We start from the raw sequence: 24,581 nt of genomic DNA, 5'->3' as shown, positions 1-24,581 counted from the left end.
GCGACTATTAGTTCAATGCCCGGCAAATACACCAGTCATCGTCGGGCTTGAACTCAATTGCCCGAGCGACTACTTTGAGTGGAAAAATACGCAGGTCGGTCAGCCGGCTTCAAGTCAAACGCCTGAGCAAAAGTCTCGGCGTCATCTCTGTCAATTTCTCTTGAAACAAGATACCGGGCTCTGCCAGAAGCAAAGCCCTTCCAAAAATACGTTGAACTCGTAAGTGTTCCTCTCCACGGAAGTCTTTAGTAAAAGGCGAAAGGCTTGTGCGTAATGAAGAGAAACCAGAGTCGTATGGAAGTCAGAGGTCGGGGCCCGAGACACACACGGTGCACTCTAGGCCGGGTCCTCGCGGGTGGTCCCCGAACCCACTCTTCCAAGTTTTCGAGGGCTGTGGGTAAAAAGTCACAGACAGACAGACAGACAGACAGACAGATAGACAATCCTGGTGAAGTGATTGTATTTTTGGGGGGGCTCAAAACACACACACACACACACAATCCTGGTGAAGTGATTGTATTTTTGGGGGGGCTCAAAACACACACACACACACACACACACACACACACACACACACACACACAATCCTGGTGAAGTGATTGTATTTTTTTGGGGGGGCTCAAAAACACACACACACACACACACACACACACACACACACACTCCTGGCCAATGTTTTTTTTTTTTTAAGTAAAATGGCGGGAAAACGGGGGACCCCCATGAAGGGGGCTTCGCACTTGTTTCAGTTTGGATGATTCTTCTTTTTTCATTCCTTCTCTTCTTCTGCTAGCTGTTTTACATAGCTTGGTGTATTTCTTTTTCCTTGACAATGGGAGAAAAGTGTTGCACCGTTCCCGGAGGTACTGCAATACCGGGTCGATGCGTGGAGCGGACGGAGCAAGCCCCATTTCCGACTCCCTGTTCGAAAAATCCATTTAATATGTAGTCCCCCGATGGGGGACGTATCAGATATTAAACTGATAAGAACAGATGTATTTTTTTTTTTTTTGAAAAAATAATTTATTACGTTCTATGCCATTCATTCAATACAAAATCATACCTTTCATACAAAATCAATAGAATGGCATTTTAATTTACAAAACAAAACAAACCAAAAACCCCAAAACAAAACTCGGGAGCATCGTCCCTCCCCGTCATCCTACACACTACCTTTCCCTATCTCCCCGTCCCTATTCTAAAATAACCCCAGCCCTAATCCCCCCTTCCATCTCTCCCGTGCAGCGTGCTGCCCCCACTTCGTCTCCTCCCTCTTCATCCTCCCCCTCAAATCTGCTTCCACCCTCCTCACTATTCCTTCCACCCCCAATCTCTCCCTGTCTTGACCATGTTCTGCCTGGCTTCCCACAGCCCTCGCTTAAAGAGGCTCATGAGAAGCCAGAGCAGAAACCTATCCCTATCCGTGCCCCTCGCTCTCCCTACACCTCTCTCTAACCTAGCCCACGTCAATACAAAATCACCTCTAACCCTTCCTAACAACACCCGTGCCTTTGCCCATACTACTCCGGCAATGGCACAGTCCCAAAAGACATGGCGCACAGTCTCCTCCCTGCCACAAGAAGGTCTTGGGCAGGTGGGGGATCGCGCCAAGCTATGCCGGTACATGGTGGAGCGTACCGGCAAACACTTGTGGAGGCTCAACCAATTCAGGTCCTTGAGCCTGTTGTCCAGGCCCCGCGCCTGCACTCCCCTCCCAGACCGCCGCCGGGATGCCCACTACAGGTGCCGGGCTTACTGCCCGTCTAACCTCCTCGTACAGGTGCCTGTGATCTAAACCTACTCGGGCAACTTCAACCTCGGGTGCGCACGCAGCCACTTGGCCGCATGGCCAAAGTGCCACGGCAGCTGTTCCGCCCGAGGACCCGTGTTAGACCACACCATTACGCTTCTCGCCTGATACGAGAAGAACACCCGCAGGAGGTAACCGGACGGGTGTAGTACCGGCTGAGCAAGCTCCGTTAACAGAAAAGAAACAAAAATTGCGTCCAGCTTGAGGGGGAGATGTGGTACCCCCTACCTCCCTCCCCGATGGGACAGATCATGCGTGCCCTGGCGACCCACTCGTACCTGCCACCCCACATGAACTGAAACACTAGCCTCACTAGAGGCCTCCTCAGACAAGCCGGCAATGGGTAGATGTACGCCAAATACAAATGAGATGGCAGTACATCCACCTTGAGAACCAGGACCTTGCCTAAAAAGGACAAAGACCTAGCCCTCCACATCGCTAGCTTCCTCTGTACCACTGTGATGCCCATGTTCCAGTTCAGCGTCGCTGAGCCGGAGGTCTCAAAGTGGACCCCGAGAACCCTCAGGGCCCCGTTACAGAGAGATAACCCTCCGGGCACATCCGTCCTACCACTCCATCTTCCGAAAAATTTAACGGAAGACTTCGCGTGGTTCAGAACCGCCCCCGACGCTCGGGTGAAGTCCCCAATAATGGCAAGGGACCTTGTCAAGCACGATTCCTTGCAAAGCAGCAAGGAGGTGTCGTCGGCGTACTGTGTCAACTTGACACGGAGACCGCCACTTCCAGGGATCAGCAAGCCCTCCACCCCTGTGTCTGCCCTAATGGCAGCCCCCAGAGGCTCCATGTACAGAACGAAGAGGAGAGCCGAGAGCGGGCATCCCTGCCTGACTCCAGACGAGAGGTCAAAAACGTCACCTAAGTGACTGTTAACGCTAACTCGGCACCCCGCTCCGACATATAATGTACGGATCCATCCTATAAACTTCTCCCCAAATCCTAATCTACCTAACACCCTGAATAGAAAGGATCTATTCACGCGATCAAAGGCTTTCGCCTGATCCAGCGCTGCTACCATTAAAGGCAGCCCCCTATCTTCTACCCAAGCGATGGAGTCCCTGATCAACTGTAGGTTCCATCTGATCGAGCGACCCTCTACCCCACACGTCTGATCCTCGTGGACGACGTAGGGAAGGGCTGTGCGCAACCGGTCTGCTAAGACCTTTGCTAAGAGCTTATAGTCTACACACAGCATGGTCAATGGCCTCCAGTTGCCCAGGTCAGTTGCTTCCCCCTTCTTATAAAGAAGTGACAGCACACCGACAGCCATTGATCCCCCCGGGACCCCCGTCTCAAGGATGGCCTTCAAGACTTCAAGGACCACTGGTCCAAGTATACCCCAAAACTTGAGGTAAAACTCGGCCGGCAACCCATCCATCCCAGGCACCTTCCCTTTTCCCATCCTCCTGAGAGCGCTCTCAACCTCCTCGAGGGAGATCTGAGCCTCCATCACATCTCTAATGTCCTCCGGCAATCGCCGGGACAAGTGTTCTAAAAACACATTTCCCTGCTCTACATCTATTACCCTCTCTTTAAATAAACCTCGGAAATGATCAGTTGTCACCCTGACCATTTCCTCCGGTTTTCTAACTATGCTACCATCTTCTTTCCTCACCCCATGCATTATCTTCCTACTCTGTCTGCCCCTAACCGACTTAAAGAACATAGCGGAACAAGTTTCATTATGTTCTAGAAAGCCATTATGCGCACGCTCCAGGAAAACTCGAGCCTTCCGCTCCTGCAGCTCCCTGAGCTGCGCCTTCAGGTCAGTGGATCTCTCCCAGTCAATCGACCCGCCGAGGTTGCCTGCCTCGTACTCGAGTTCGAGCAACCTTTGGATACGATCCACCTCCCTCCTTTCCTCCCTTTTTTTCCTCTTACAATATCCTATTATAAAAGCCCTAATCCTTACCTTAGCTAAATCCCACCACTCTAACACCCCCTCGCACATGGACCGGAGGCCTTCAAGCCCCCGAAAGAAACCAAAAAAGGTGTCAACGAAAGCTTGCTCCTCCAGCACATCCCGATCTAATTTCCAGTACCCCCTACCGAAGAGGCAGACTGGCGGCCCCACCTGCAGGAGCACCCCGTCGTGATCTGAGAAGAACACAGGCAACAGCCGCCCAGACAACTGGCCCAAAGACCTAGATAGAAAAATATAGTCGAGCCTCCGCGCAACCCCCCGAGAGTTGCGCCATGTGGGACCTGCCATTGTCGGAGTAGTGTGCAGGCCTCCATCAACCAGACCATGGCAAGCCATAAGCCCGGTGATGGAGCCTGCACTACTATCCCCCGCTAAACCTAAATCTATGTTAAAATCCCCACCTATCACCAAGTGCCTATTTGTGGCACACAGGGGCGCCAGACAGTCCACCATCTCCCTCCTGTCTGCCGCCACCTGTGGCCCATACACCACCACTAACCTATACCTACTATCCCTAAAAGTGACATCCACCCCCATAACCCTCCCCTGCATCACAACAAATGTGCCCTCTACTCTAACCTCCCTATTCCCAAACAAAATCCCCACACCCGTAGAGTGAACCCCACCTATACCCCAAATTGACTCCCCCTTATCCCACTCCCTACTAAACCTCACAACATCCCCTCCATCCCTCAGGTGAACCTCCTGTAAAAAACAAACATCAAAACCAACCCCCTCTAAAAAACTAAAAGCCGCCCTCCTTTTAACATAATCCCTTAAACCCCTTACATTTAAACTAAACAAAATTAACATAAGATATTATTTTTACAAAACACAACACAAAACCATTACTTCTTTAAAATTAAAACCCCAAAACAATCAAAAAAACAGGAGGCTCACCCGATGCTCCCATGCTCCTTCTCCTCCGGCGGGGACGTCTTCTGCTCTCCTGACGCCCCCGTCCTCCTCCATCTCCCCAACCCAGGATGCAGGTATGGTGTTAGGCCTTGGAGTGCTCTGCATCCTGGGTTCCCCACCAACACCCGTAACTTCTTCCTCCCTGTAAATTTCCGGGTTTAGAGTAGGGGACCCCATCTCCTCAAAGAGGAGTTGAGATCCCCCCCCAGACATCCAGCTCTGAGCCACTTCCTGGGAGTCACGCTCCACCACATGTTGAGGGGCTGAGGAAACCAGCAAAGAAACTTTTCCCTCCCCCATCCCTCGCTTGGCAACCCCATCCACCCCCCCTCCCTTTCACCGCCTGTCGAGCACCCCTCTTCTTCACTTTCTTCCTAGGAGTTGGAGGTAAAGGGGATACACCCCCCTTCCCTGCCAACTCCTCCACCATTCCTCTCATCTCTTCAACGAGGGCGCTCGACATGCTGTCCCCCCACTCCCTCACCCCCATTCCCTCCTCCTCCCCTCCACAGCCCCTGCCACCGGCACCCCTCCACCACCTCTCCCTCCATTGTTGCAGTCTCTCGCTCCTCCACTCCCTTGCTTCCTTCTCCTTCCGTTCCTTCTGCTGCCGCTCCTTTCTCCTCTTCTTTCCGTGCTACCTTCCGCTCTGGGCCAGTGCCCTGGTCCTGAGATGGCTTTCCTTCCCCTCCTCTTCTTCCCCCATCCCCCGCTCCTGCTCCCCCCAGCTGCAGACGCGTATGACCTCCGACGAGCCGGGCACTCCCGCCACAGGTGCGCTGACGAGCCACACCCGTGGCACGCCTTCGGCTCGTCGCAGTCCCTCGCCTCGTGCTCCACCGATCCACAAATTCGGCACTTTCTTGTGCTGCACGAGGCGAGGATATGACCGTAGGCCATACAACGCCTGCAAAACGGGGGCTGACGTGCATAAAACAACGTCCCCCTTTCAGCCCCCAGGGAGAACATCGCAGGGGGATGGAGGTAGCCACCCTGTCCCTTTGGGTCCTCCCTGAGGAGGGCCTGGAATCCTCTCCTCCCATTCCAAAATCCCAGGGAGTCCCTGAGGAGCCTCTCTGAGGAGACCTTGTCCATATACCTCCCCAGAAAGGCCCTCACTTCTTCCTCCTTTACATGCGGATTGTACATTGTAACCGTCACCACCCTGAAATTACTCCTGGCAAGGCTTGTTACTCCATAAAAGCACATCGGCCTTTCTCCTTCCAACGCCCTCACCCTCTTCATGATTTCATCATGCTTCTCCTCTGTATAGCAGGTCACGTCATACGCCCTCTCCATTGGGTTGCCCTGGAGGCAGAGGACATCCTTCACCGACATCTTTAGGCATCCCATCAGGATTGTTCTTCCAAATGTTTCTCTCCCGAATTCTTCCACCTCCTGGTCCTTCCATGCAAATCTTAGCGTATTTGCCAAACCTACTCCCGGTACCGACCTGTTCTTTATATTTTTCTCCATTCTTTCAAGAATAAAAAAAAGCTCTCTTAAAAGAAGCCAATGAAAAATAAAGGATATCTGAAAAAAACGATTCCAGTAAACAAAACAAAATTTCCTCCCTCCTGCCTTCCTTCGACCTTTTGGCTCAGCGGGCTTTGGGGCACCTCGGTACCAAGCTTGATCTGAGCCAAAAGGCCGAGAAGCGATAACCCACAAATTGACCCCTGCACCCGCCGGGCCCCCGGGGGCCTCGGCAGACCTCATCGGTTTGGCAAAAGTTGGCTCCTCCTCACCCAACGCTTCCCTGGTGACAGGCGGGTGTGTTTTTTTTTAAAAGTCGCTAATGCGTCGTTAGGTCACTAGCTCTTTAATCCTAGTGCGACTATTTGTTCAATGCCCGGCAAATACACCAGTCATCGTCGGGCTTGAACTCAATTGCCCGAGCGACTACTTTGAGTGGAAAAATACGCAGGTCGGTCAGCCGGCTTCAAGTCAAACGCCTGAGCAAAAAGTCTCGGCGTCATCTCTGTCAATTTCTCTTGAAACAAGATACCGGGCTCTGCCAGAAGCAAAGCCCTTCCAAAAATACGTTGAACTCGTAAGTGTTCCTCTCCACGGAAGTCTTTAGTAAAAGGCGAAAGGCTTGTGCGTAATGAAGAGAAACCAGAGTCGTATGGAAGTCAGAGGTCGGGGCCCGAGACACACACGGTGCACTCTAGGCCGGGTCCCCGCGGGTGGTCCCCGAACCCACTCTTCCAAGTTTTCGAGGGCTGTGGGTAAAAAGTCACAGACAGACAGACAGACAGATAGACAATCCTGGTGAAGTGATTGTATTTTTGGGGGGCTCAAAACACACACACACACACACACACACAATCCTGGTGAAGTGATTATATTTTTGGGGGGCTCAAAAAAAAACACACACACACACACACACACACACACACACACACACACACACACACACACAATCCTGGTGAAGTGATTGTATTTTTTGGGGGGCTCAAAAACACAGATTTTTTTGATTTTTTAAATAAAATATATTTATTACGTTCAATGCCTTTCAATACAAAACCATATATCAATCAAAAATCATAACTAGGCATTTTTAAACTATATCACAAACACTAAAACCCCAAAACAAAGACTCGTCTTCCCTTCCCACCTAAAAACCAAAACCCATACCCACATCAAATACCCAAAGAAACTCACCCTATACTCCCGACCGACGGGGACGCCTCCTCCACTCCTGACGCTCCTCCTTCGGCCACCATCCCCTCTCCCCTGGAAACAACACCAATACCCGGCACACCCACACTCTGTGTCTTGTGCCCCCCACTCAAATCCACCACCCCCCCTCCTCCGGGCTCCGGCTCGAGCACCCCATGCCCCCAAACAGGAAACTTGCTCCTTCCTCCATCCCCCATTCCTGGGCCATGCCTGGTAGGTCCAGCTCTGCCAGGGGTATAAAAACACATGAAGAAGAGGGAGCCCACGAGAGCCCTGCAACCTCTCCCCCCTGCCCTTCCCCCACCACCACCCTTTTACCACCCTTCTTCCTCCTGCTGTCCGGGCGCTCCCCCTTCTTCGGTCTCTTTATTGGTGGAGGGCGCAGCCAGGGAACATTCCTTTCCGCGTCCGTCAGCCCCCCCCCCTCGCTTCGTTCATATTGTCTGGCAGCCCCCCCACCATCTCCCTTAGCTCCTCCACCCGTGATCTCACCTCTTTACTGTCCCCCCACTCCTTCACTCCTTCTCCTACTGGTCCCGCCACCACTGCCTTCTCTGTCTCCTCCCTTTCTGTCTCTTTCTTCTCCACCACCTTCTTCCCTGTCTCCTTCCTTTCTGTCTCTTTCTTCTCCACCACCTTCTTCCCGGTCTCCTTCCTTTCTGTCTCTTTTTCTCCACCGCCTTCTTCCCAGTCTCCTCCCTCTCTGTTCCCTTCTCCGTCTCCTTCCTCTCCACCGCCGTCTTCTCCGGCCCCTCCACTCTCCTGTCTCCTTCCTCCTCTTTCTCTCCTTCAGCCTCCTGCCCTTCCGTTTCCACTATGCTGTAGTCTTCTTTTCCTTTTTTCCTCCCGCCTGCTTTTAATTTATTACCGTCAATACCATTCATACTTTACAAAATCATAATTTTCATTCTAATTCAAATAAGCATCATCCCTCCCCGTCATCCTACACACTACCTTTCCCGTCCCTATTCTAAAATAACCCCAGCCCTAATCCCCCCTTCCATCTCTCCCGGGCAGCGTGCTGCCCCACTTCCTCTCCTCCCTCTTCATCCTCCCCCTCAAATCGCCTTCCATCCTCCTCACTATTCCTTCCACCCCCCAATCTCTCCCTGTCTTGACCATGTTCTGCCTGGCTTCCCACAGCCCCCACTTAAAGAGGCTCATGAGAAGCCAGAGCAGAAACCTATCCCTATCCGTCCCCCTCGCTCTCCCTACACCTCTCTCTAACCTAGCCCAAGTCAACACAAAATCACCTCTAACCCTTCCTAACAACACCCGTGCCTTCGCCCATACTACTCCGGCAATGGCACAGTCCCAAAAGACATGGCGCACAGTCTCCTCCCTGCCACAAGAAGTTCTTGGGCAGGTGGGGGATCGCGCCAAGCTATGCCGGTACATGGTGGAGCGCACCGGCAAACACTTGTTGAGGCTCAACCAATTCAGGTCCTTGAGCCTGTTGTCCAGACCCCGCGCCTGCACTCCCTCCCAGACCACTGCCGGGATGCCCACTACAGGTGCTGGACTTACTGCCCGTCTGACCTCCTCGTACAGGTGCCTGTGATCTAAACCTACTCGGGCGACTTCAACCTCGGGGTGCACACGCAGCCACTTGGCCGCATGGCCAAAGTGCCACGGCAGCTGTTCCGCCCGAAGACCCGTGTTAGACCACACCATTACGCTTCTCGCCTGATACGAGAAGAACACCCGCAGGAGGTAACCGGACGGGTGTATTACTGGCTGAGCAAGCTCCGTCAACAAAAAAGAAACAAAAATTGCGTCCAGCTTGAGGGGGAGATGTGGTACCCCCCTACCTCCCTCCCCGATGGGACAGAGCATGCGTGCCCTGGCGACCCACTCGTACCTGCCACCCCACATGAACTGAAACACCAGCCTCACTAGAGGCCTCCTCAGACTAGCCGGCAATGGGTAGATGTACGCCAAGTACAATAGAGATGGCAATACATCCACCTTGAGAACCAGGACCTTGCCTAAAAAGGACAAAGACCTAGCCCTCCACATCGCTAGCTTCCTCTGTACCACTGCGATGCCCATGTTCCAGTTCAGCGTCGCTGAGCCGGAGGTCTCAAAATGGACCCCGAGTATCCTCGGCCCCGTTACAGAGAGAGAACCCTCCGGGCACATCCGTCCTACCACTCCATCTTCCGAAAAACTTAACGGAAGACTTCGCATGGTTAAGAACCGCCCCCGACGCTCGGGTGAAATCCCCACTGATGGCAAGGGACCTCATCAGGCACGAGTCCTTGCAAAGCAGCAAGGAGGTGTCGTCGGCGTACTGGGTCAACTTTACACGGAGACCGCCACTTCCAGGAATCAGCAAGCCCTCCACCCCTGTGTCTGCCCTAATGGCAGCCCCCAGAGGCTCCATGTACAGAAGAGGAGAGCCGAGAGCGGGCATCTCTGCCTGACCCCAGACGAGAGGTCAAAAACGTCACCTAAGTGACTGTTAACGCTAACCCGGCACCCCGCTCCGACATATAAAGTACGGATCCATCCTATAAACTTTTCCCCAAAATCCTAATCTACCTAACACCCTGAATAGAAAAGATCTATTCACGCGATCAAAGGCTTTCGCCTGATCTAGCGCTGCTACCATTAAAGGCAGCCCTCTATCTTCTACCCAAGCGATGGAGTCCCTAATCAACTGTAGGTTCCATCTAATCGAGCGGCCCTCTACCCCGCACGTCTGATCCTCATGGACGACGTAGGGAAGGGCTGTGCGTAACCGGTCCGCTAAGACCTTTGCTAACAACTTATAGTCTACGCACAGCATGGTCAACGGCCGCCAGTTGCCAAGGTCAGTTACTTCCCCCTTCTTGTAAAGAAGTGACAGCACCCCAACAGCCATTGATCCCCCCCGGGACCCCCGTCTCAAGGATGGCCTTCAAGACTTCGAGGACCACTGGTCCAATTATACCCCAAAACTTGAGGTAAAACTCGGCCGGCAGCCCATCCATCCCAGGCACCTTCCCTTTTCCCATCCTCCTGAGAGCACTCTCAACCTCCTCGAGGGAGATCTGAGCCTCCATCACGTCTCTAATGTCCTCCGGCAATCGCCGGGACAAGTGTTCTAAAAACACATTTCCCTGCTCTACATCTATTACCCTCTCTTTAAATAAACCTCGGAAATGATCAGTTGTTACCCTGACCATTTCCTCCGGTTTTCTAACTATGCTACCATCTTCTTTCCTCACCCCATGCATTATCTTCCTACTCTGTCTGCCCCTAACCGACTTAAAGAACATAGCGGAACAAGTCTCATTATGTTCTAGAAAGCTATTATGCGCACGCTCCAGGAAAGCTCGAGCCTTCCGCTCCTGCAGCTCCCTGAGCTGCGCCTTCAGGTCAGTGGATCTCTCTCAGTCAATCGACCCGCCGAGGTTGCCTGCCTCGTACTCGAGTTCGAGCAACCTTTGGATACGATCCACCTCCCTCCTTTCCTCCCTTTTTTCCTCTTACAATATCCTATTATAAAAGCCCTAATCCTTACCTTAACTAAATCCCACCACTCTAACACCCCTCGCACATGGACCGGAGGCCTTCAAGCCCCGAAAGAAACCAAAAAGGTGTCGACGAAAGCTTGCTCCTCCAGCACATCCCGATCTAATTTCCAGTACCCCCCTACCGAAGAGGCAGACTGGCGGCCCCACCTGCAGGAGCACCCCGTCGTGATCTGAGAAGAAAACAGGCAACAGCCGCCCAGACAACTGACCCAAAGACCTAGATAGAAAAATATAGTCGAGCCTCCGCGCAACCCCCGAGAGTTGCGCCATGTGGGACCCGCCATTGTCGGAGTAGTGTGCAGGCCTCCATCAACCAGACCATGGCAAGCCATAAGCCCGGTGATGGAGCCTGCACTACTATCACCCCCTACCCCTAAATCTATATTAAAATCCCCCCCTATCACTAAGTGCCTATTTGTAACACACATGGGCGTCAGACAGTCCACCATCTCCCTCCTGTCTGCCGCCACCTGTGGCCCATACACCACCACTAACCTATACCTACTATCCCTAAAAGTGACATCCATCCCCATAACCCTCCCCTGCATAACCACAAAAGAACCCTCCACCTTTACATCTCTGTGCCCACACAAAATCCTTACCCCCGATGAGTGCACTCCCCCGATCCCCCAAACCGACTCTCCCTTGTCCCACTCCCTTCTAAACCTATTGACATCCCCACCATCCCTCAGGTGAACTTCCTGTAGAAAACAGAAATCAAAACCCACCCCTTCTAGAAAACTAAACACCGCCCTCCTCTTAACAAAATCCCTTAACCCTCTTACATTTAAGCTAACAAAAGTAATCATCTTGAAAGAAAATTAAATTAAAATCAATACAAAACAACCTAACATCACCCAAATACTAAACCCAATGAAAACAAAAACAGGAGGCTCACCCGATGCTCCCCTGCTCCATCTCCACCGGCGGGGACTCCCTCCGCACTCCCGACGTCCCCCGTCTTCCTCCATCCCACCAATCCAGGATGATGGAATGGTGTTTGGCCGCTGAGTTTCCTGTACCCTGGGTTGACCCCCCACCTCCTCCACTTCCCCCTCCTCGTAACTTGTTGGGAAGAGAGTGGGAGAGCCCATGTCCTCAATCAAGAACAGCGTCCCCCCCATCCTTGTTGGGTTGTTCCACAACCCCTGGAGTTGAGGGGCTGGGGAAGCCAGCGAGGACACAGATTTTTCTCCCAGCCCCATCGCTCGCTTGGCCACCCCCTCCCCCCTCTCGCTGTCCTCCGAGCCCCCCTTCCTTTTTCCTTTCTTTTTTTCGGTGTTTGGTGTAGCGGGGAAACACCACCCCCCCTCCCCCCAGCTCCTCCACCATTCCCCTCATCTCCTCCACTAGGGCACTTGATGTTATGCTGTCCCCCCACTCCCTCCCACCCTCCCCCTCCTCCTCGTCTTCTGGTCCTTCCGCCGTCTCCTTCTTCCCCACCTCTTCCTCCTCTGCTGCTCTCTCTGGCTCCTCCACTTCCTTGCTTCTTCCTGCTTCCTTTCCTTTCTCTCCTCCTGGTTCTCCTGCTCCCTTGCCATCTCCATCTCTTCCTGCTGCCGCTCTTCCCTCCTCTGAGGCCTTCACCTCTGGGCCTGTAGTCGGGTCTTGTTCTTGGCCTCCTCCCCTCCTCTTCTTCCCCCATCCCCCGCTCCTGTCCCCCTCCAGCTGCAGACGCGTATGACCGCTGACGAGCCGGGCATCCCCGCCACAGGTGTGCGGATGAGCCACACCCGTGGCACGCCTTCGGCTCGTCACAGTCCCAAGACTCGTGCTCTCCAGATCCACAAAATCGGCATTTTCTCGTGCTGCACGAGGCTAGGATATGACCGTAGGCCATACAGCGCCTGCAAAACGGGGGCTGACGTGCATAAAATAATGTCCCCCTGTCAGCCCCCAGGGAGAACATTGCCGGGGGATGAAGGTAGCCACCCAGCCCCTTCGGGTCCTCCCTGAGGAGGGCCTGGAAACCCCTTCGGCCACTCCAAAATCCAAGTGAATCTTTGAGGGCCCTTGCTGAGGAGACATTATCCATATATCTCCCCAGAAAGGCCCTCACCTCCTCATCTTTGACATACGGATTGTACATGTTTACAGTTACAACCCTGTAATTATTCCTCGCAAGGCTGGTCACCTCATAATTGCACATTGGCTTCGTGCCTCCCACTGCTTTCGCCTTTCTTAGTACCTCCTTGTGTTTTTCTTCTGTGTGTAATGCCACGTCAAAAGCTCCTTCCAATTAGTTCCCTTGTAGGCAAAACACGTCCTTAACTGACAGCTTGAAGATTCCAATCAAGATAGTCCTTCCAAATGTTTCCCGTCCAAACGGATCCAACTCCTTGTTCTTCCACGAAAAACGAACCGTGTTTGCAAGCCCGATCACAGGGACCGACCTGTATGAAGTATTTTGCGCCATCTCTGCTAGGAGATTGGCGCCCTCGACTCCTCTCTTGCTTCCTTCTCAGAAAGGGAAAAAAAACCCTAAAAAGATAAACAAAGAACAAAATGGCCGAGATACAATACCCAAAAAATTAAAAAAAACTTACCGCTCTCCTGTCGTCGACCTTTTGACTCAGCGAGCTCTGGGGCACCTCGGTACCAAGCTTGATCTGAGCCAAAAGGCCGAGAAGCGATAACCCACAAATTGACCCCTGCACCCGCCCGGGCCCCCGGGGCCTCGGCAGACCTCATCGGTTTGGCAAAAGTTGGCTCCTCCTCACCCAACGCTTCCCTGGTGACAGGCGGGTGTGTTTTTTTTAAAAAGTCGCTAATGCGTCGTTAGGTCACTAGCTTCTGGTGAAGTTTCCTGGGAACATCCCTTTCTGCGTCCGTCAGCCCCCCCCTCGCTTCGTTCATATTGTCCGGCAGCCCCCCCACCATCTCCCTCAGCTCCTCCACCCGTGATCTCACCTCTTTACTGTCCCCCCACTCCTTCACTCCTTCTCCTACTGGTCCCGCCACCACTGCCTTCTCTTTCTCCTCCCTTTCTGTTTCTTTCTTCTCCACCACCTTCTTCCCTGTCTCCTTCCTTTCTGTCTCTTTCTTCTCCACCACCTTCTTCCCTGTCTCCTTCCTTTCTGTCTCTTTCTTCTCCACCACCTTCTTCCCTGTCTCCTTCCTTTCTGTCTCTTTCTTCTCCACCACCTTCTTCCCTGTCTCCTTCCTTTCTGTCTCTTTCTTCTCCACCGCCGTCTTCTCTATCTCCTCCCTCTCTGTTTCCTTCTCCGTCTCCTTCTCCACCGCTGTCTTCTCCGACCCCTCCACTCTCTTATCTCCTTCCTCCTCCTGCTCCTTCTCTCCTTCAGCCTCCTGCTCCTCCTCTCCTTCAGCCTCCCGCCCCTCCGATTCCACCGTGTCCACTTCTTCCTTTTCTTCTTCTGCTCCTGCTGTCGTTCCTTCCTTCTCCCGCACTGTGTCCTTTTCCTCCGTGCCTTTTCTTTCCTCTTGTTCCTCTCCTCTTCTTCCCCCATCCTCCGCTCTCGCTCCCCCCCCTGCTGCAGACGCGTATGACCGCTGACGCGCCGGGCATCCACGCCACAGGTGCGTCAGCATGCCACACCCGTGACATGCCTTCGGCGCGTCACAGTTCCTCGCCTCGTGCTCGGCAGATCCACAATACCTGCATTTCTTTATGCTGCACGAGGCGAGGATATGACCATAGGCCATACAGCGCCTGCAGAACGGGGGCTGACGTGCATAGTACAACGTCCCCCTGTCAGCCCCCAGGGAGAACATCGCCGGAGGATGGAGGTAGCCTCCCAGGCCCCTGGGTCTTCTCTAAGAATGGCCTGATACCCTCTCTTCCCAGTCCAAAACCCTAGTGAGTCCTTGAGGAGCCTTCCTGAGGAGATGTTGTCCATATATCTCCCCAGGAAAGTCCTCACCTCTTCTTCCTTCACGTGAGGGTTATACATAGTGACCGTCACAAACCTAAAATTGGTCTTTGCCAAGCTCTTCACCGCATAGTGACACATAGGTCGTACGTCCACTAAATCCCTCACCTTCCGCATCGTCTCCTCATGCTGCTTCTCCGTATGGAAACTAACATCATACGCGCCCTCTAATGGATTGTCCTGGAGGCATAAAACGTCCTTTACCCCAAGCTTGAGCAAACCCATCAGGATAGTTCTCCCGAACGTTTCCCTCCCGAATTGCTCCACCTCCTTATCCTTCCACGCAAATCTTGCCGTGTTGGCCAGTCCGACCCCCGGAACAGTCCTGTTCGGGATATTCTCCTCCATGTTCTTCGGTAAAGAAAACAACTCTCTTCAAAAAAGAAGCCGCACAAAAACAAAAAACTTTCCTCCCTCCTGCCTTCCTTCGACCTTTTGGCTCAGCGGGCTTTGGGGCACCTCGGTACCAAGCTTGATCTGAGCCAAAAGGCCGAGAAGCGATAACCCACAAATTGACCCCTGCACCCGCCGGGCCCCCGGGGGCCTCGGCAGACCTCATCGGTTTGGCAAAAGTTGGCTCCTCCTCACCCAACGCTTCCCTGGTGACAGGCGGGTGTGTTTTTTTTTAAAAGTCGCTAATGCGTCGTTAGGTCACTAGCTCTTTAATCCTAGTGCGACTATTTGTTCAATGCCCGGCAAATACACCAGTCATCGTCGGGCTTGAACTCAATTGCCCGAGCGACTACTTTGAGTGGAAAAAATACGCCGGTCGGTCAGCCGGCTTCAAGTCAAACGCCTGAGCAAAAAGTCTCGGCGTCATCTCTGTCAATTTCTCTTGAAACAAGATACCGGGCTCTGCCAGAAGCAAAGCCCTTCCAAAAATACGTTGAACTCGTAAGTGTTCCTCTCCACGGAAGTCTTTAGTAAAAGGCGAAAGGCTTGTGCGTAATGAAGAGAAACCAGAGTCGTATGGAAGTCAGAGGTCGGGGCCCGAGACACACACGGTGCACTCTAGGCCGGGTCCCCGCGGGTGGTCCCCGAACCCACTCTTCCAAGTTTTCGAGGGCTGTGGGTAAAAAGTCACAGACAGACAGACAGACAGACAGACAGACAGATAGATAGACAATCCTGGTGAAGTGATTGTATTTTTGGGGGGCTCAAAAAACACACACACACACACACACACAATCCTGGTGAAGTGATTGTATTTTTTGGGGGGGCCTCAAAAACACACACACACACACACACACACACACACACACTCCTGGCCAAGTGTTTTTTTTTTTTTTAAGTAAAATGGCGGGAAAACGGGGGACCCCCATGAAGGGGGCTTCGCACTTGTTTCAGTTTGGATGATTCTTCTTTTTCATTCCTTCTCTTCTTCTGCTAGCTGTTTTACATACTTGGTGTATTTCTTTTTCCTTGACAATGGGAGAAAAGTGTTGCACCGTTCCCGGAGGTACTGCAATACCGGGTCGATGCGTGGAGCGGACGGAGCAAGCCCCATTTCCGACTCCCTGTTCGAAAAATCCATTTAATATGTAGTCCCCCGATGGGGACGTATCAGATATTAAACTGATAAGAACAGATTTTTTTTTAGAAAAAATAATTTATTACGTTCAATGCCATTCATTCTTTACAAAAAACTCATATATTCCTTCAAACTCAATAATAATGGTATTTTAATTTATAAAACAAACCAAAAACCCCAAAACAAAACTCAGGGGAGCATCATCCCTCCCCGTCATCCTAAACACTAACTTTCCCTATCTTCCCGTCCCTAATCTAAAATAACCCCAGCCCTAATCCCCCCTTCCATCTCTCCCGGGCAGCATGCTGCCCCCACTTCCTCTCCTCCCTCTTCATCCTCCCTCTCAACTCTCCTTCCACCCTCCTCACTATTCCTTCCACCCCCCAATCTTTCCCTGTCTTAACCATGTTCTGCCTGGCTTCCCACAGCCCCCGCTTAAAGAGGCTCATGAGAAGCCAGAGCAGAAACCTATCCCTATCCGTCCCCCTCGCTCTCCCTACACCTCTCTCTAGCCTAGCCCAAGTCAAAACAAAATCCCCTCTAACCCTTCCTAACAACACCCGTGCCTTTGCCCATACTACTCCGGCAATGGCACAGTCCCAAAAGACATGGCGCACAGTCTCCTCCCCGCCACAAGAAAGCCTTGGGCAGGTGGGGGATCGCGCCAAGCTATGCCGGTACATGGTGGAGCGTACCGGCAAACACTTGTGGAGGCTCAACCAATTCAGGTCCTTGAGCCTGTTGTCTAGACCCCGCGCCTGCACTCCCTCCCAGACCACCGCCGGGATGCCCACTACAGGTGCCGGACTTACTGCCCGTCTGACCTCCTCGTACAGGTGCCTGTGGTCTAAACCTACTCGGGCGACTTCAACCTCGGGGTGTGCACGCAGCCACTTGGCCGCATGACCAAAGTGCCACGGCAGCTGTTCCGCCCGAGGACCCGTGTTAGACCACACCATTACGCTTCTCGCCTGATACGAGAAGAACACCCGCAGGAGGTAACCGGACGGGTGTAGTACTGGCTGAGCAAGCTCCGTCAACAGAAAGGAAACAAAAATTGCGTCCAGCTTGAGGGGGAGATGTGGTACCCCCCTACCTCCCTCCCCCGATGGGACAGATCATGCGTGCCCTGGCGACCCACTCGTCAAATGAAACACCAGCCTCACTAGATGCCTCCTCAGACAAGCCGGCAATGGGTAGATGTACGCCAAGTACAATAGAGATGGCAATACATCCACCTTGAGAACCAGGACCTTGCCTACAAAGGACAACGACCTAGCCCTCCACATTGCTAGCTTCCTCTGTACCACTGCGATGCCCATGTTCCAGTTCAGCGTCGCTGAGCCGGAGGGTCTCAAAATGGACCCCGAGTATCCTCAGGGCCCCGTTACAGAGAGATAACCCCTCCGGGCACATCCGTCCTACCACTCCATCTTCCGAAAAACTTAACGGAAGACTTCGCGTGGTTAAGAACCGCCCCCGACGCTCGGGTGAAGTCCCCAATGATGGCAAGGGACCTTGTCAGGCACGAGTCCTTGCAAAGCAGCAAGGAGGTGTCGTCGGCGTACTGTGTCAACTTTACACGGAGACCGCCACTTCCAGGAATCAGCAAGCCTTCCACCCCTGTGTCCGCCCTAATGGCAGCCCCCAGAGGCTCCATGTACAGAACGAAGAGGAGTGCCGAGAGCGGGCATCCCTGCCTGACCCCAGACGAGAGGTCAAAAACGTCACCTAAGTGACTGTTTACGCTAACTCGGCACCCCGCTCCGACATATAATGTACGGATCCATCCTATAAACTTCTCCCCAAATCCTAATCTACCTAACACCCTGAATAGAAAGGATCTATTCACGCGATCAAAGGCTTTCGCCTGATCTAGCGCTGCTACCATTAAAGGCAGCCCTCTGTCTTCTACCCAAGCGATGGAGTCCCTGATCAACTGTAGGTTCCACCTGATAGAGCGACCCTCTACCCCGCACGTCTGATCCTCATGGACGACGTAGGGAAGGGCTGTGCGCAACCGGTCCGCTAAGACCTTTGCAAGTAGCTTGTAGTCTACGCACAGCATGGTCAATGGCCGCCAGTTGCCAAGGTCAGTTGCTTCCCCCTTCTTATAAAGAAGTGACAGCACACCGACCGCCATTGATCCCCCCGGGACCCCCGTCTCAAGGATGGCCTTCAAGACTTCGAGGACCACTGGTCCAAGTATACCCCAAAACTTGAGGTAAAACTCGGCCGGCAACCCATCCATCCCAGGCACCTTCCCTTTTCCCATCCTCCTGAGAGCACTCTCAACCTCCTCGAGGGAGATCTGAGCCTCCATCGCATCTCTAATGTCCTCCGGCAATCGCCGGGACAGGTGTTCTAAAAACACATTTCCCTGCTCTACATCTATTACCCTCTCTTTAAATAAACCTCGGAAATGATCAGTTGTCACCCTGACCATTTCCTCCGGCTTTCTAACTATGCTACCATTTTCTTTCCTAACCCCATGCATTATCTTCCTACTCTGTCTGCCCCTAACCGACTTAAAGAACATAGCGGAACAAGTCTCATTATGTTCTAAAAAGCCATTATGCGCACGCTCCAGGAAAGCTCGAGCCTTCCGCTCCTGCAGCTCCCTGAGCTGCGCCTTCAGGGCTGTGGATCTCTCCCAGTCAATCGACCCGCCGAGGTTGCCTGCCTCGTACTAGAGTTCAATCAACCTTTGGATACGATCCGCCTCCCTCCTTTCCTCCCTTTTTTTCCTCTTACAATATCCTATTATAAAGGCCCTAATCCTTACCTTAACTAAATCCCACCACTCTAACACCCCTCGCACATGGACCGGAGGCCTTCAAGCCCCCGAAAGAAACCAAAAAGGTGTCAACGAAAGCTTGCTCCTCCAGCACATCCCGATCTAATTTCCAGTACCCCCCTACCGAAGAGGCAGACTGGCGACCCCACCTGCAGGAGCACCCCGTCGTGATCCGAGAAGAACACAGGCAACAGCCGCCCAGACAACTGACCCAAAGACCTAGATAGGAAAATGTAGTCGAGCCTCCGCGCAACCCCCCGGGAGTTGCGCCATGTGGGACCAGCCATTGTCGGAGTAGAGTGCAGGCCTCCATCAACCAGACCATGGCAAGCCATTAGCCCGGTGATGGCGCCTGCACTACTATCACCCACTACGCCTAAATCTATATTGAAATCCCTCCTATCACCAAGTGCCTATTTGTGACACACAGGGGCGCCAGACAGTCCACCATCTCCCTCCTGTCTGCCGCCACCTGTGGCCCATACACCACAATTAACCTATATCTACCATCCCTATAAGTGACATCCACCCCCAACACCCTTCCCTGCATTACAACAAAAGTGCTTTCCACTTTAACCTCCCTATTCCCAAACAAAATCCCTACTCCTGTTGAGTGAACCCCACCTATACCCCAATATGACTCTCCCTTATCCCACTCCCTACTAAATCTATTTACGTCCCCTCCATCCCTCAGGTGAACCTCCTGTAAAAAACAGAAATCAAAACCCACCCCTCTAAATAACTAAAAACCGCCCTCCTTTTAACAAAATCCCTTAAACCCCTTACATTTAAACTAAAAAAAGTAACAGAAATATGTCATTTAAAAATAAATCTACAAACATAACCCTAACCCACAAAACACACAAAAAACAGGAGGCTCACCCGATGCTCCCCTGCTCCGTCTCATCCAGCGGGGACGTCTTCTCCTCTCCTGACGTCCCCCCGTCTTCCTCCATCTTTCCAACCCAGGATGCGGGTATGGTGTTGGGCACCTTGGAGTGCCCTGCATCCTGGGTTCTCCCAGCCCCTCCATCTCCCTCTCCCTAAAGGCAGCTGGACTGAGGCGAGAGCAGGAGACCCTGTACTCACAAGAAGGAGTTGAGACCCCCTCCGACACCCAGCCCAGCGCCACGCCTGGGTGCCAGTTCCCCCAGCAGATCAGGTTGGGGGCTGAGGCAATCAGCGATGCCAAGGCGTTCTTCCCTCCCCATTGCACTCTTGGCCTCCCCCTCCCCCCTCACCCTCTCCTTCTCAGCATTCCCGTAGCTCCCCCCTCTTCGCTTTCCTCTTCTGGTTTGGAGGCAGCGGGGAGACATCTCCCCCTCTCCGCCAGCTTCTCCACCATGCCCCTCAACTCCTCCACCAGGGCACTCGACATGTCACTGTCCCCCCACTCCTTACCCCCTTCCCTCCTCCTCCATCCCCAGCCCCCGCCTCCGGCTCTTCTCCTCCACCACCTCTCCCTCCCTGTGTCGGCGTCTCTCGCTCCTCCACTCCCCTCTTCCTTCACCTTCTCCTTTTCTGCTCCTGATCTTCTTTCTCCTCTGCCTCTCCTGCTGTCGACCTCCTTGCTCCTCCTTTCCGTGTCTGTCTCTTGTCCTTTTCCTGGTCCTTCCTTCCTCTTCTACCCCCATCCCCGCTTCTCCCTCCAGCTGCAGACGCGTATGACCTGTGACGAGCCGGGCACTCCCGCCACAGGTGCGCAGACGAGCCACACCCGTGGCACGCCTTAGGCTCGTCGCAGTCCCTGGCCTCGTGCTCAGCAGATCCGCAGAATCTGCACTTCTTTGTGCTGCACGAGGCGACGATATGACCGTAGGCCATACAACGCCTGCAGAACGGGGGCTGACGGGCGTAAAATAACGTCCCCTGTCAGCCCCCAGGGAGAACATCGCAGGAGGATGGAGGTAACCACCCAAACCCTTAGGGTCCTCCCTGAGCAGAGCCTGGAAACCCCGCCTGCCATTCCAGAACCCCAGGGAGTCCCTTAGGAGCCTTGCCGTTGATACGTTGTCCATAAACCTCCCGAGGAATGCCCTCACCTCCTCGTCTTTGACGTGCGGGTTGTACAGATTAACTGTCACCACCCTAAAATTGCTCCTTGCAATACTTGAGACCTTGTAGTAATCAAAGGCCCATCGGCTTATCTCCCACAGCTCTCTCACCTTCTTCATGACTTCGTCATGTTGCACCTCCGTGTAGAAGGTCACGTCGATAGGCTCCTTCCATTGGGTTACCCTGGAGGCAAAAAACGTCCTTTACGTCCAGATTCAGGACTCCCATTAAGATCGATCTCCCGAAGGTCTCTCTCCCAGATCGGCTCCTTGTCTTTTCTCTCCAAGCAAAACGCACAGTGTTTGCAAATCCAATCCCAGGGACTGATCTTTTGGATACATTTGGCGCCATCTTGTCTCGGATACTTGTGTTCTCAATAAAATAAGCGTTGGGAAAAAACCAAATCTCACAAAAAAATTTCCTCCCTCCTACCTTCCTTCGACCTATTGGCTCAGCGAGCTTTGGGGCACCTCGGTACCAAGCTTGATCTGAGCCAAAAGGCCGAGAAGCGATAACCCACAAATTGACCCCTGCACCCGCCGGTCCCCGGGGCCTCGGCAGACCTCATCGGTTTGGCAAAAGTTGGCTCCTCCTCACCCAACGCTTCCCCTGGTGACAGGCGGGTGTGTTTTTTTTAAAAGTCGCTAATGCGTCGTTAGGTCACTAGCTCTTTAATCCTAGTGCGACTATTTGTTCAATGCCCGGCAAATACACCAGTCATCGTCGGGCTTGAACTCAATTGCCCGAGCGACTACTTTGAGTGGAAAAAATACGCAGGTCGGTCAGCCGGCTTCAAGTCAAACGCCTGAGCAAAAAGTCTCGGCGTCATCTCTGTCAATTTCTCTTGAAACAAGATACCGGGCTCTGCCAGAAGCAAAGCCCTTCCAAAAATACGTTGAACTCGTAAGTGTTCCTCTCCACGGAAGTCTTTAGTAAAAGGCGAAAGGCTTGTGCGTAATGAAGAGAAACCAGAGTCGTATGGAAGTCAGAGGTCGGGGCCCGAGACACACACGGTGCACTCTAGGCCGGGTCCCCGCGGGTGGTCCCCGAACCCACTCTTCCAAGTTTTCGAGGGCTGTGGGTAAAAAGTCACAGACAGACAGACGGATAAGAGACAGACAGACAGACAATCCTGGTGAAGTGATTGTATTTTGGGGGGGCTCAAAAAACACACACACACACACAATCCTGGTGAAGTGATTGTATTTTTTTGGGGGGGGGCTCAAACACACACACACACACACACACACACAATCCTGGTGAAGTGATTGTATTTTTTGGGGGGGGCTCAAAACACACACACACACACACACACACACACACACTCCTGGCCAATGTTTTTTTTTTTTAAGTAAAATGGCGGAAAACGGGGGACCCCCATGAAGGGGGCTTCGCACTTGTTTCAGTTTGGATGATTCTTCTTTTTCATTCCTTCTCTTCTTCTGCTAGCTGTTTTACATAGCTTGGTGTATTTCTTTTTCCTTGACAATGGGAGAAAAGTGTTGCACCGTTCCCGGAGGTACTGCAATACCGGGTCGATGCGTGGAGCGGACGGAGCAAGCCCCATTTCCGACTCCCTGTTCGAAAAATCCATTTAATATGTAGTCCCCCGATGGGGGACGTATCAGATATTAAACTGATAAGAACAGATTTTTTTTTAGAAAAAATAATTCATTACATTCAATGCCATTCATACAATACAACACAAAATCATACACTCCATTCAAACTCAAATAATAATGGCATTTTTAATTCAAGGAACAAACGAAAACCCAAAACAAAAAACTCAGGGGAGCATCGTCCCTCCCCGTCATCCTAAACAATCTAACTTTCCCTATCTTCCCGTCCCTAATCTAAAATAACCCCAGCCCTAATCCCCCCTTCCATCTCTCCCGGGCAGCATGCTGCCCCACTTCGTCTCCTCCCTCTTCATCCTCCCCCTCAAATCTCCTTCCACCCTCCTCACTATTCCTTCCACCCCCAATCTCTCCCTGTCTTGACCATGTTCTGCCTGGCTTCCCACAGCCCCCGCTTAAAGAGGCTCATGAGAAGCCAGAGCAGAAACCTATCCCTATCCGTCCCCTCGCTCTCCCTACACCTCTCTCTAGCCTGGCCCAAGTCAAAACAAAATCCCCTCTAACCCTTCCTAACAACACCCGTGCCTTTGCCCATACTACTCCGGCAATGGCACAGTCCCAAAAGACATGGCGCACAGTCTCCTCCCTGCCACAAGAAAGTCTTGGGCAGGTGGGGGATCGCGCCAAGCTATGCCGGTACATGGTGGAGCGTACCGGCAAACACTTGTGGAGGCTCAACCAATTCAGGTCCTTGAGCCTGTTGTCTAGGCCCCGCGCCTGCACTCCCTCCCAGACCGCCGCCGGGATGCCCACCACAGGTGCCGGACTTACTGCCCGCCTAACCTCCTCGTACAGGTGCCTGTGATCTAAACCTACTCGGGCGACTTCAACCTCGGGGTGCGCACGCAGCCACTTGGCCGCATGGCCAAAGTGCCACGGCAGCTGTTCCGCCCGAGGACCCGTGTTAGACCACACCATTACGCTTCTCGCCTGATACGAGAAGAACACCCGCAGGAGGTAACCGGACGGGTGTAGTACCGGCTGAGCAAGCTCCGTCAACAGAAAAGAAACAAAAATTGCGTCCAGCTTGAGGGGGAGATGTGGTACCCCCCTACCTCCCTCCCCGATGGGACAGATCATGCGTGCCCTGGCGACCCACTCGTACCTGCCACCCCACATGAACTGAAACACCAGCCTCACTAGAGGCCTCCTCAGGCAAGCCGGCAATGGGTAGATGTACGCCAAATACAATAGAGATGGCAGTACATCCACCTTGAGAACCAGGACCTTGCCTAAAAAGGACAAAGACCTAGCCCTCCACATCGCTAGCTTCCTCTGTACCACTGCGATGCGCATGTTCCAGTTCAGCGTCGCTGAGCCGGGAGGTCTCAAAGTGGACCCCGAGAACCCTCAGGGCCCCGTTACAGAGAGATAACCCTCCGGGCACATCCGTCCTACCACTCCATCTTCCGAAAAACTTAACGGAAGACTTCGCGTGGTTAAGAACCGCCCCCGACGCTCGGGTGAAGTCCCCAATAATGGCAAGGGACCTTGTCAAGCACGAGTCCTTGCAAAGCAGCAAGGAGGTGTCGTCGGCGTACTGTGTCAACTTGACACGGTGACCGCCACTTCCAGGGATCAGCAAGCCCTCCACCCCTGTGTCTGCCCTAATGGCAGCCCCCAGAGGCTCCATGTACAGAACGAAGAGGAGAGCCGAGAGCGGGCATCCCTGCCTGACCCCAGACGAGAGGTCAAAAACGTCACCTAAGTGACTGTTTACGCTAACCCGGCACCCCGCTCCGACATATAAAGTACGGATCCATCCTATAAACTTCTCCCCAAATCCTAATCTACC

General features: G+C 53.0%; 4 non-coding genes and 3 pseudogenes across 4 annotated transcripts; all 7 read right to left on the bottom strand.

Annotated features, from left to right (window-relative positions):
* Positions 1 to 176: 176 nt before the first annotated feature.
* Positions 177 to 293, bottom strand: LOC123730629 (U5 spliceosomal RNA). Its single transcript, XR_006762064.1, has one exon. It is a non-coding gene; the product is annotated as a U5 spliceosomal RNA (small nuclear RNA).
* Positions 294 to 838: 545 nt separating this feature from the next.
* LOC123730568 (uncharacterized) lies at positions 839 to 1,020 on the bottom strand (annotated as a pseudogene).
* A 5,657-nt stretch (positions 1,021 to 6,677) lies between these two features.
* On the bottom strand, positions 6,678 to 6,794 carry LOC123730628 (U5 spliceosomal RNA). The gene has a single exon (XR_006762063.1). It is a non-coding gene; the product is annotated as a U5 spliceosomal RNA (small nuclear RNA).
* Positions 6,795 to 15,617: 8,823 nt separating this feature from the next.
* Positions 15,618 to 15,734, bottom strand: LOC123730627 (U5 spliceosomal RNA). Its single transcript, XR_006762062.1, has one exon. It is a non-coding gene; the product is annotated as a U5 spliceosomal RNA (small nuclear RNA).
* Positions 15,735 to 16,203: 469 nt separating this feature from the next.
* LOC123730582 (uncharacterized) lies at positions 16,204 to 16,376 on the bottom strand (annotated as a pseudogene).
* Positions 16,377 to 22,009: 5,633 nt separating this feature from the next.
* On the bottom strand, positions 22,010 to 22,126 carry LOC123730626 (U5 spliceosomal RNA). Its single transcript, XR_006762061.1, has one exon. It is a non-coding gene; the product is annotated as a U5 spliceosomal RNA (small nuclear RNA).
* Positions 22,127 to 22,646: 520 nt separating this feature from the next.
* Positions 22,647 to 22,820, bottom strand: LOC123730701 (uncharacterized; annotated as a pseudogene).
* Positions 22,821 to 24,581: the final 1,761 nt, after the last annotated feature.

The sequence above is a fragment of the Salmo salar genome, chromosome ssa25 (assembly GCF_905237065.1).
Source record: "Salmo salar chromosome ssa25, Ssal_v3.1, whole genome shotgun sequence".
NCBI classification, from domain to species: domain Eukaryota; kingdom Metazoa; phylum Chordata; class Actinopteri; order Salmoniformes; family Salmonidae; genus Salmo; species Salmo salar.
The sequence above is the reverse complement of the archived record's forward strand: the minus strand, read 5'-3'. Positions and strand labels throughout refer to the sequence as shown.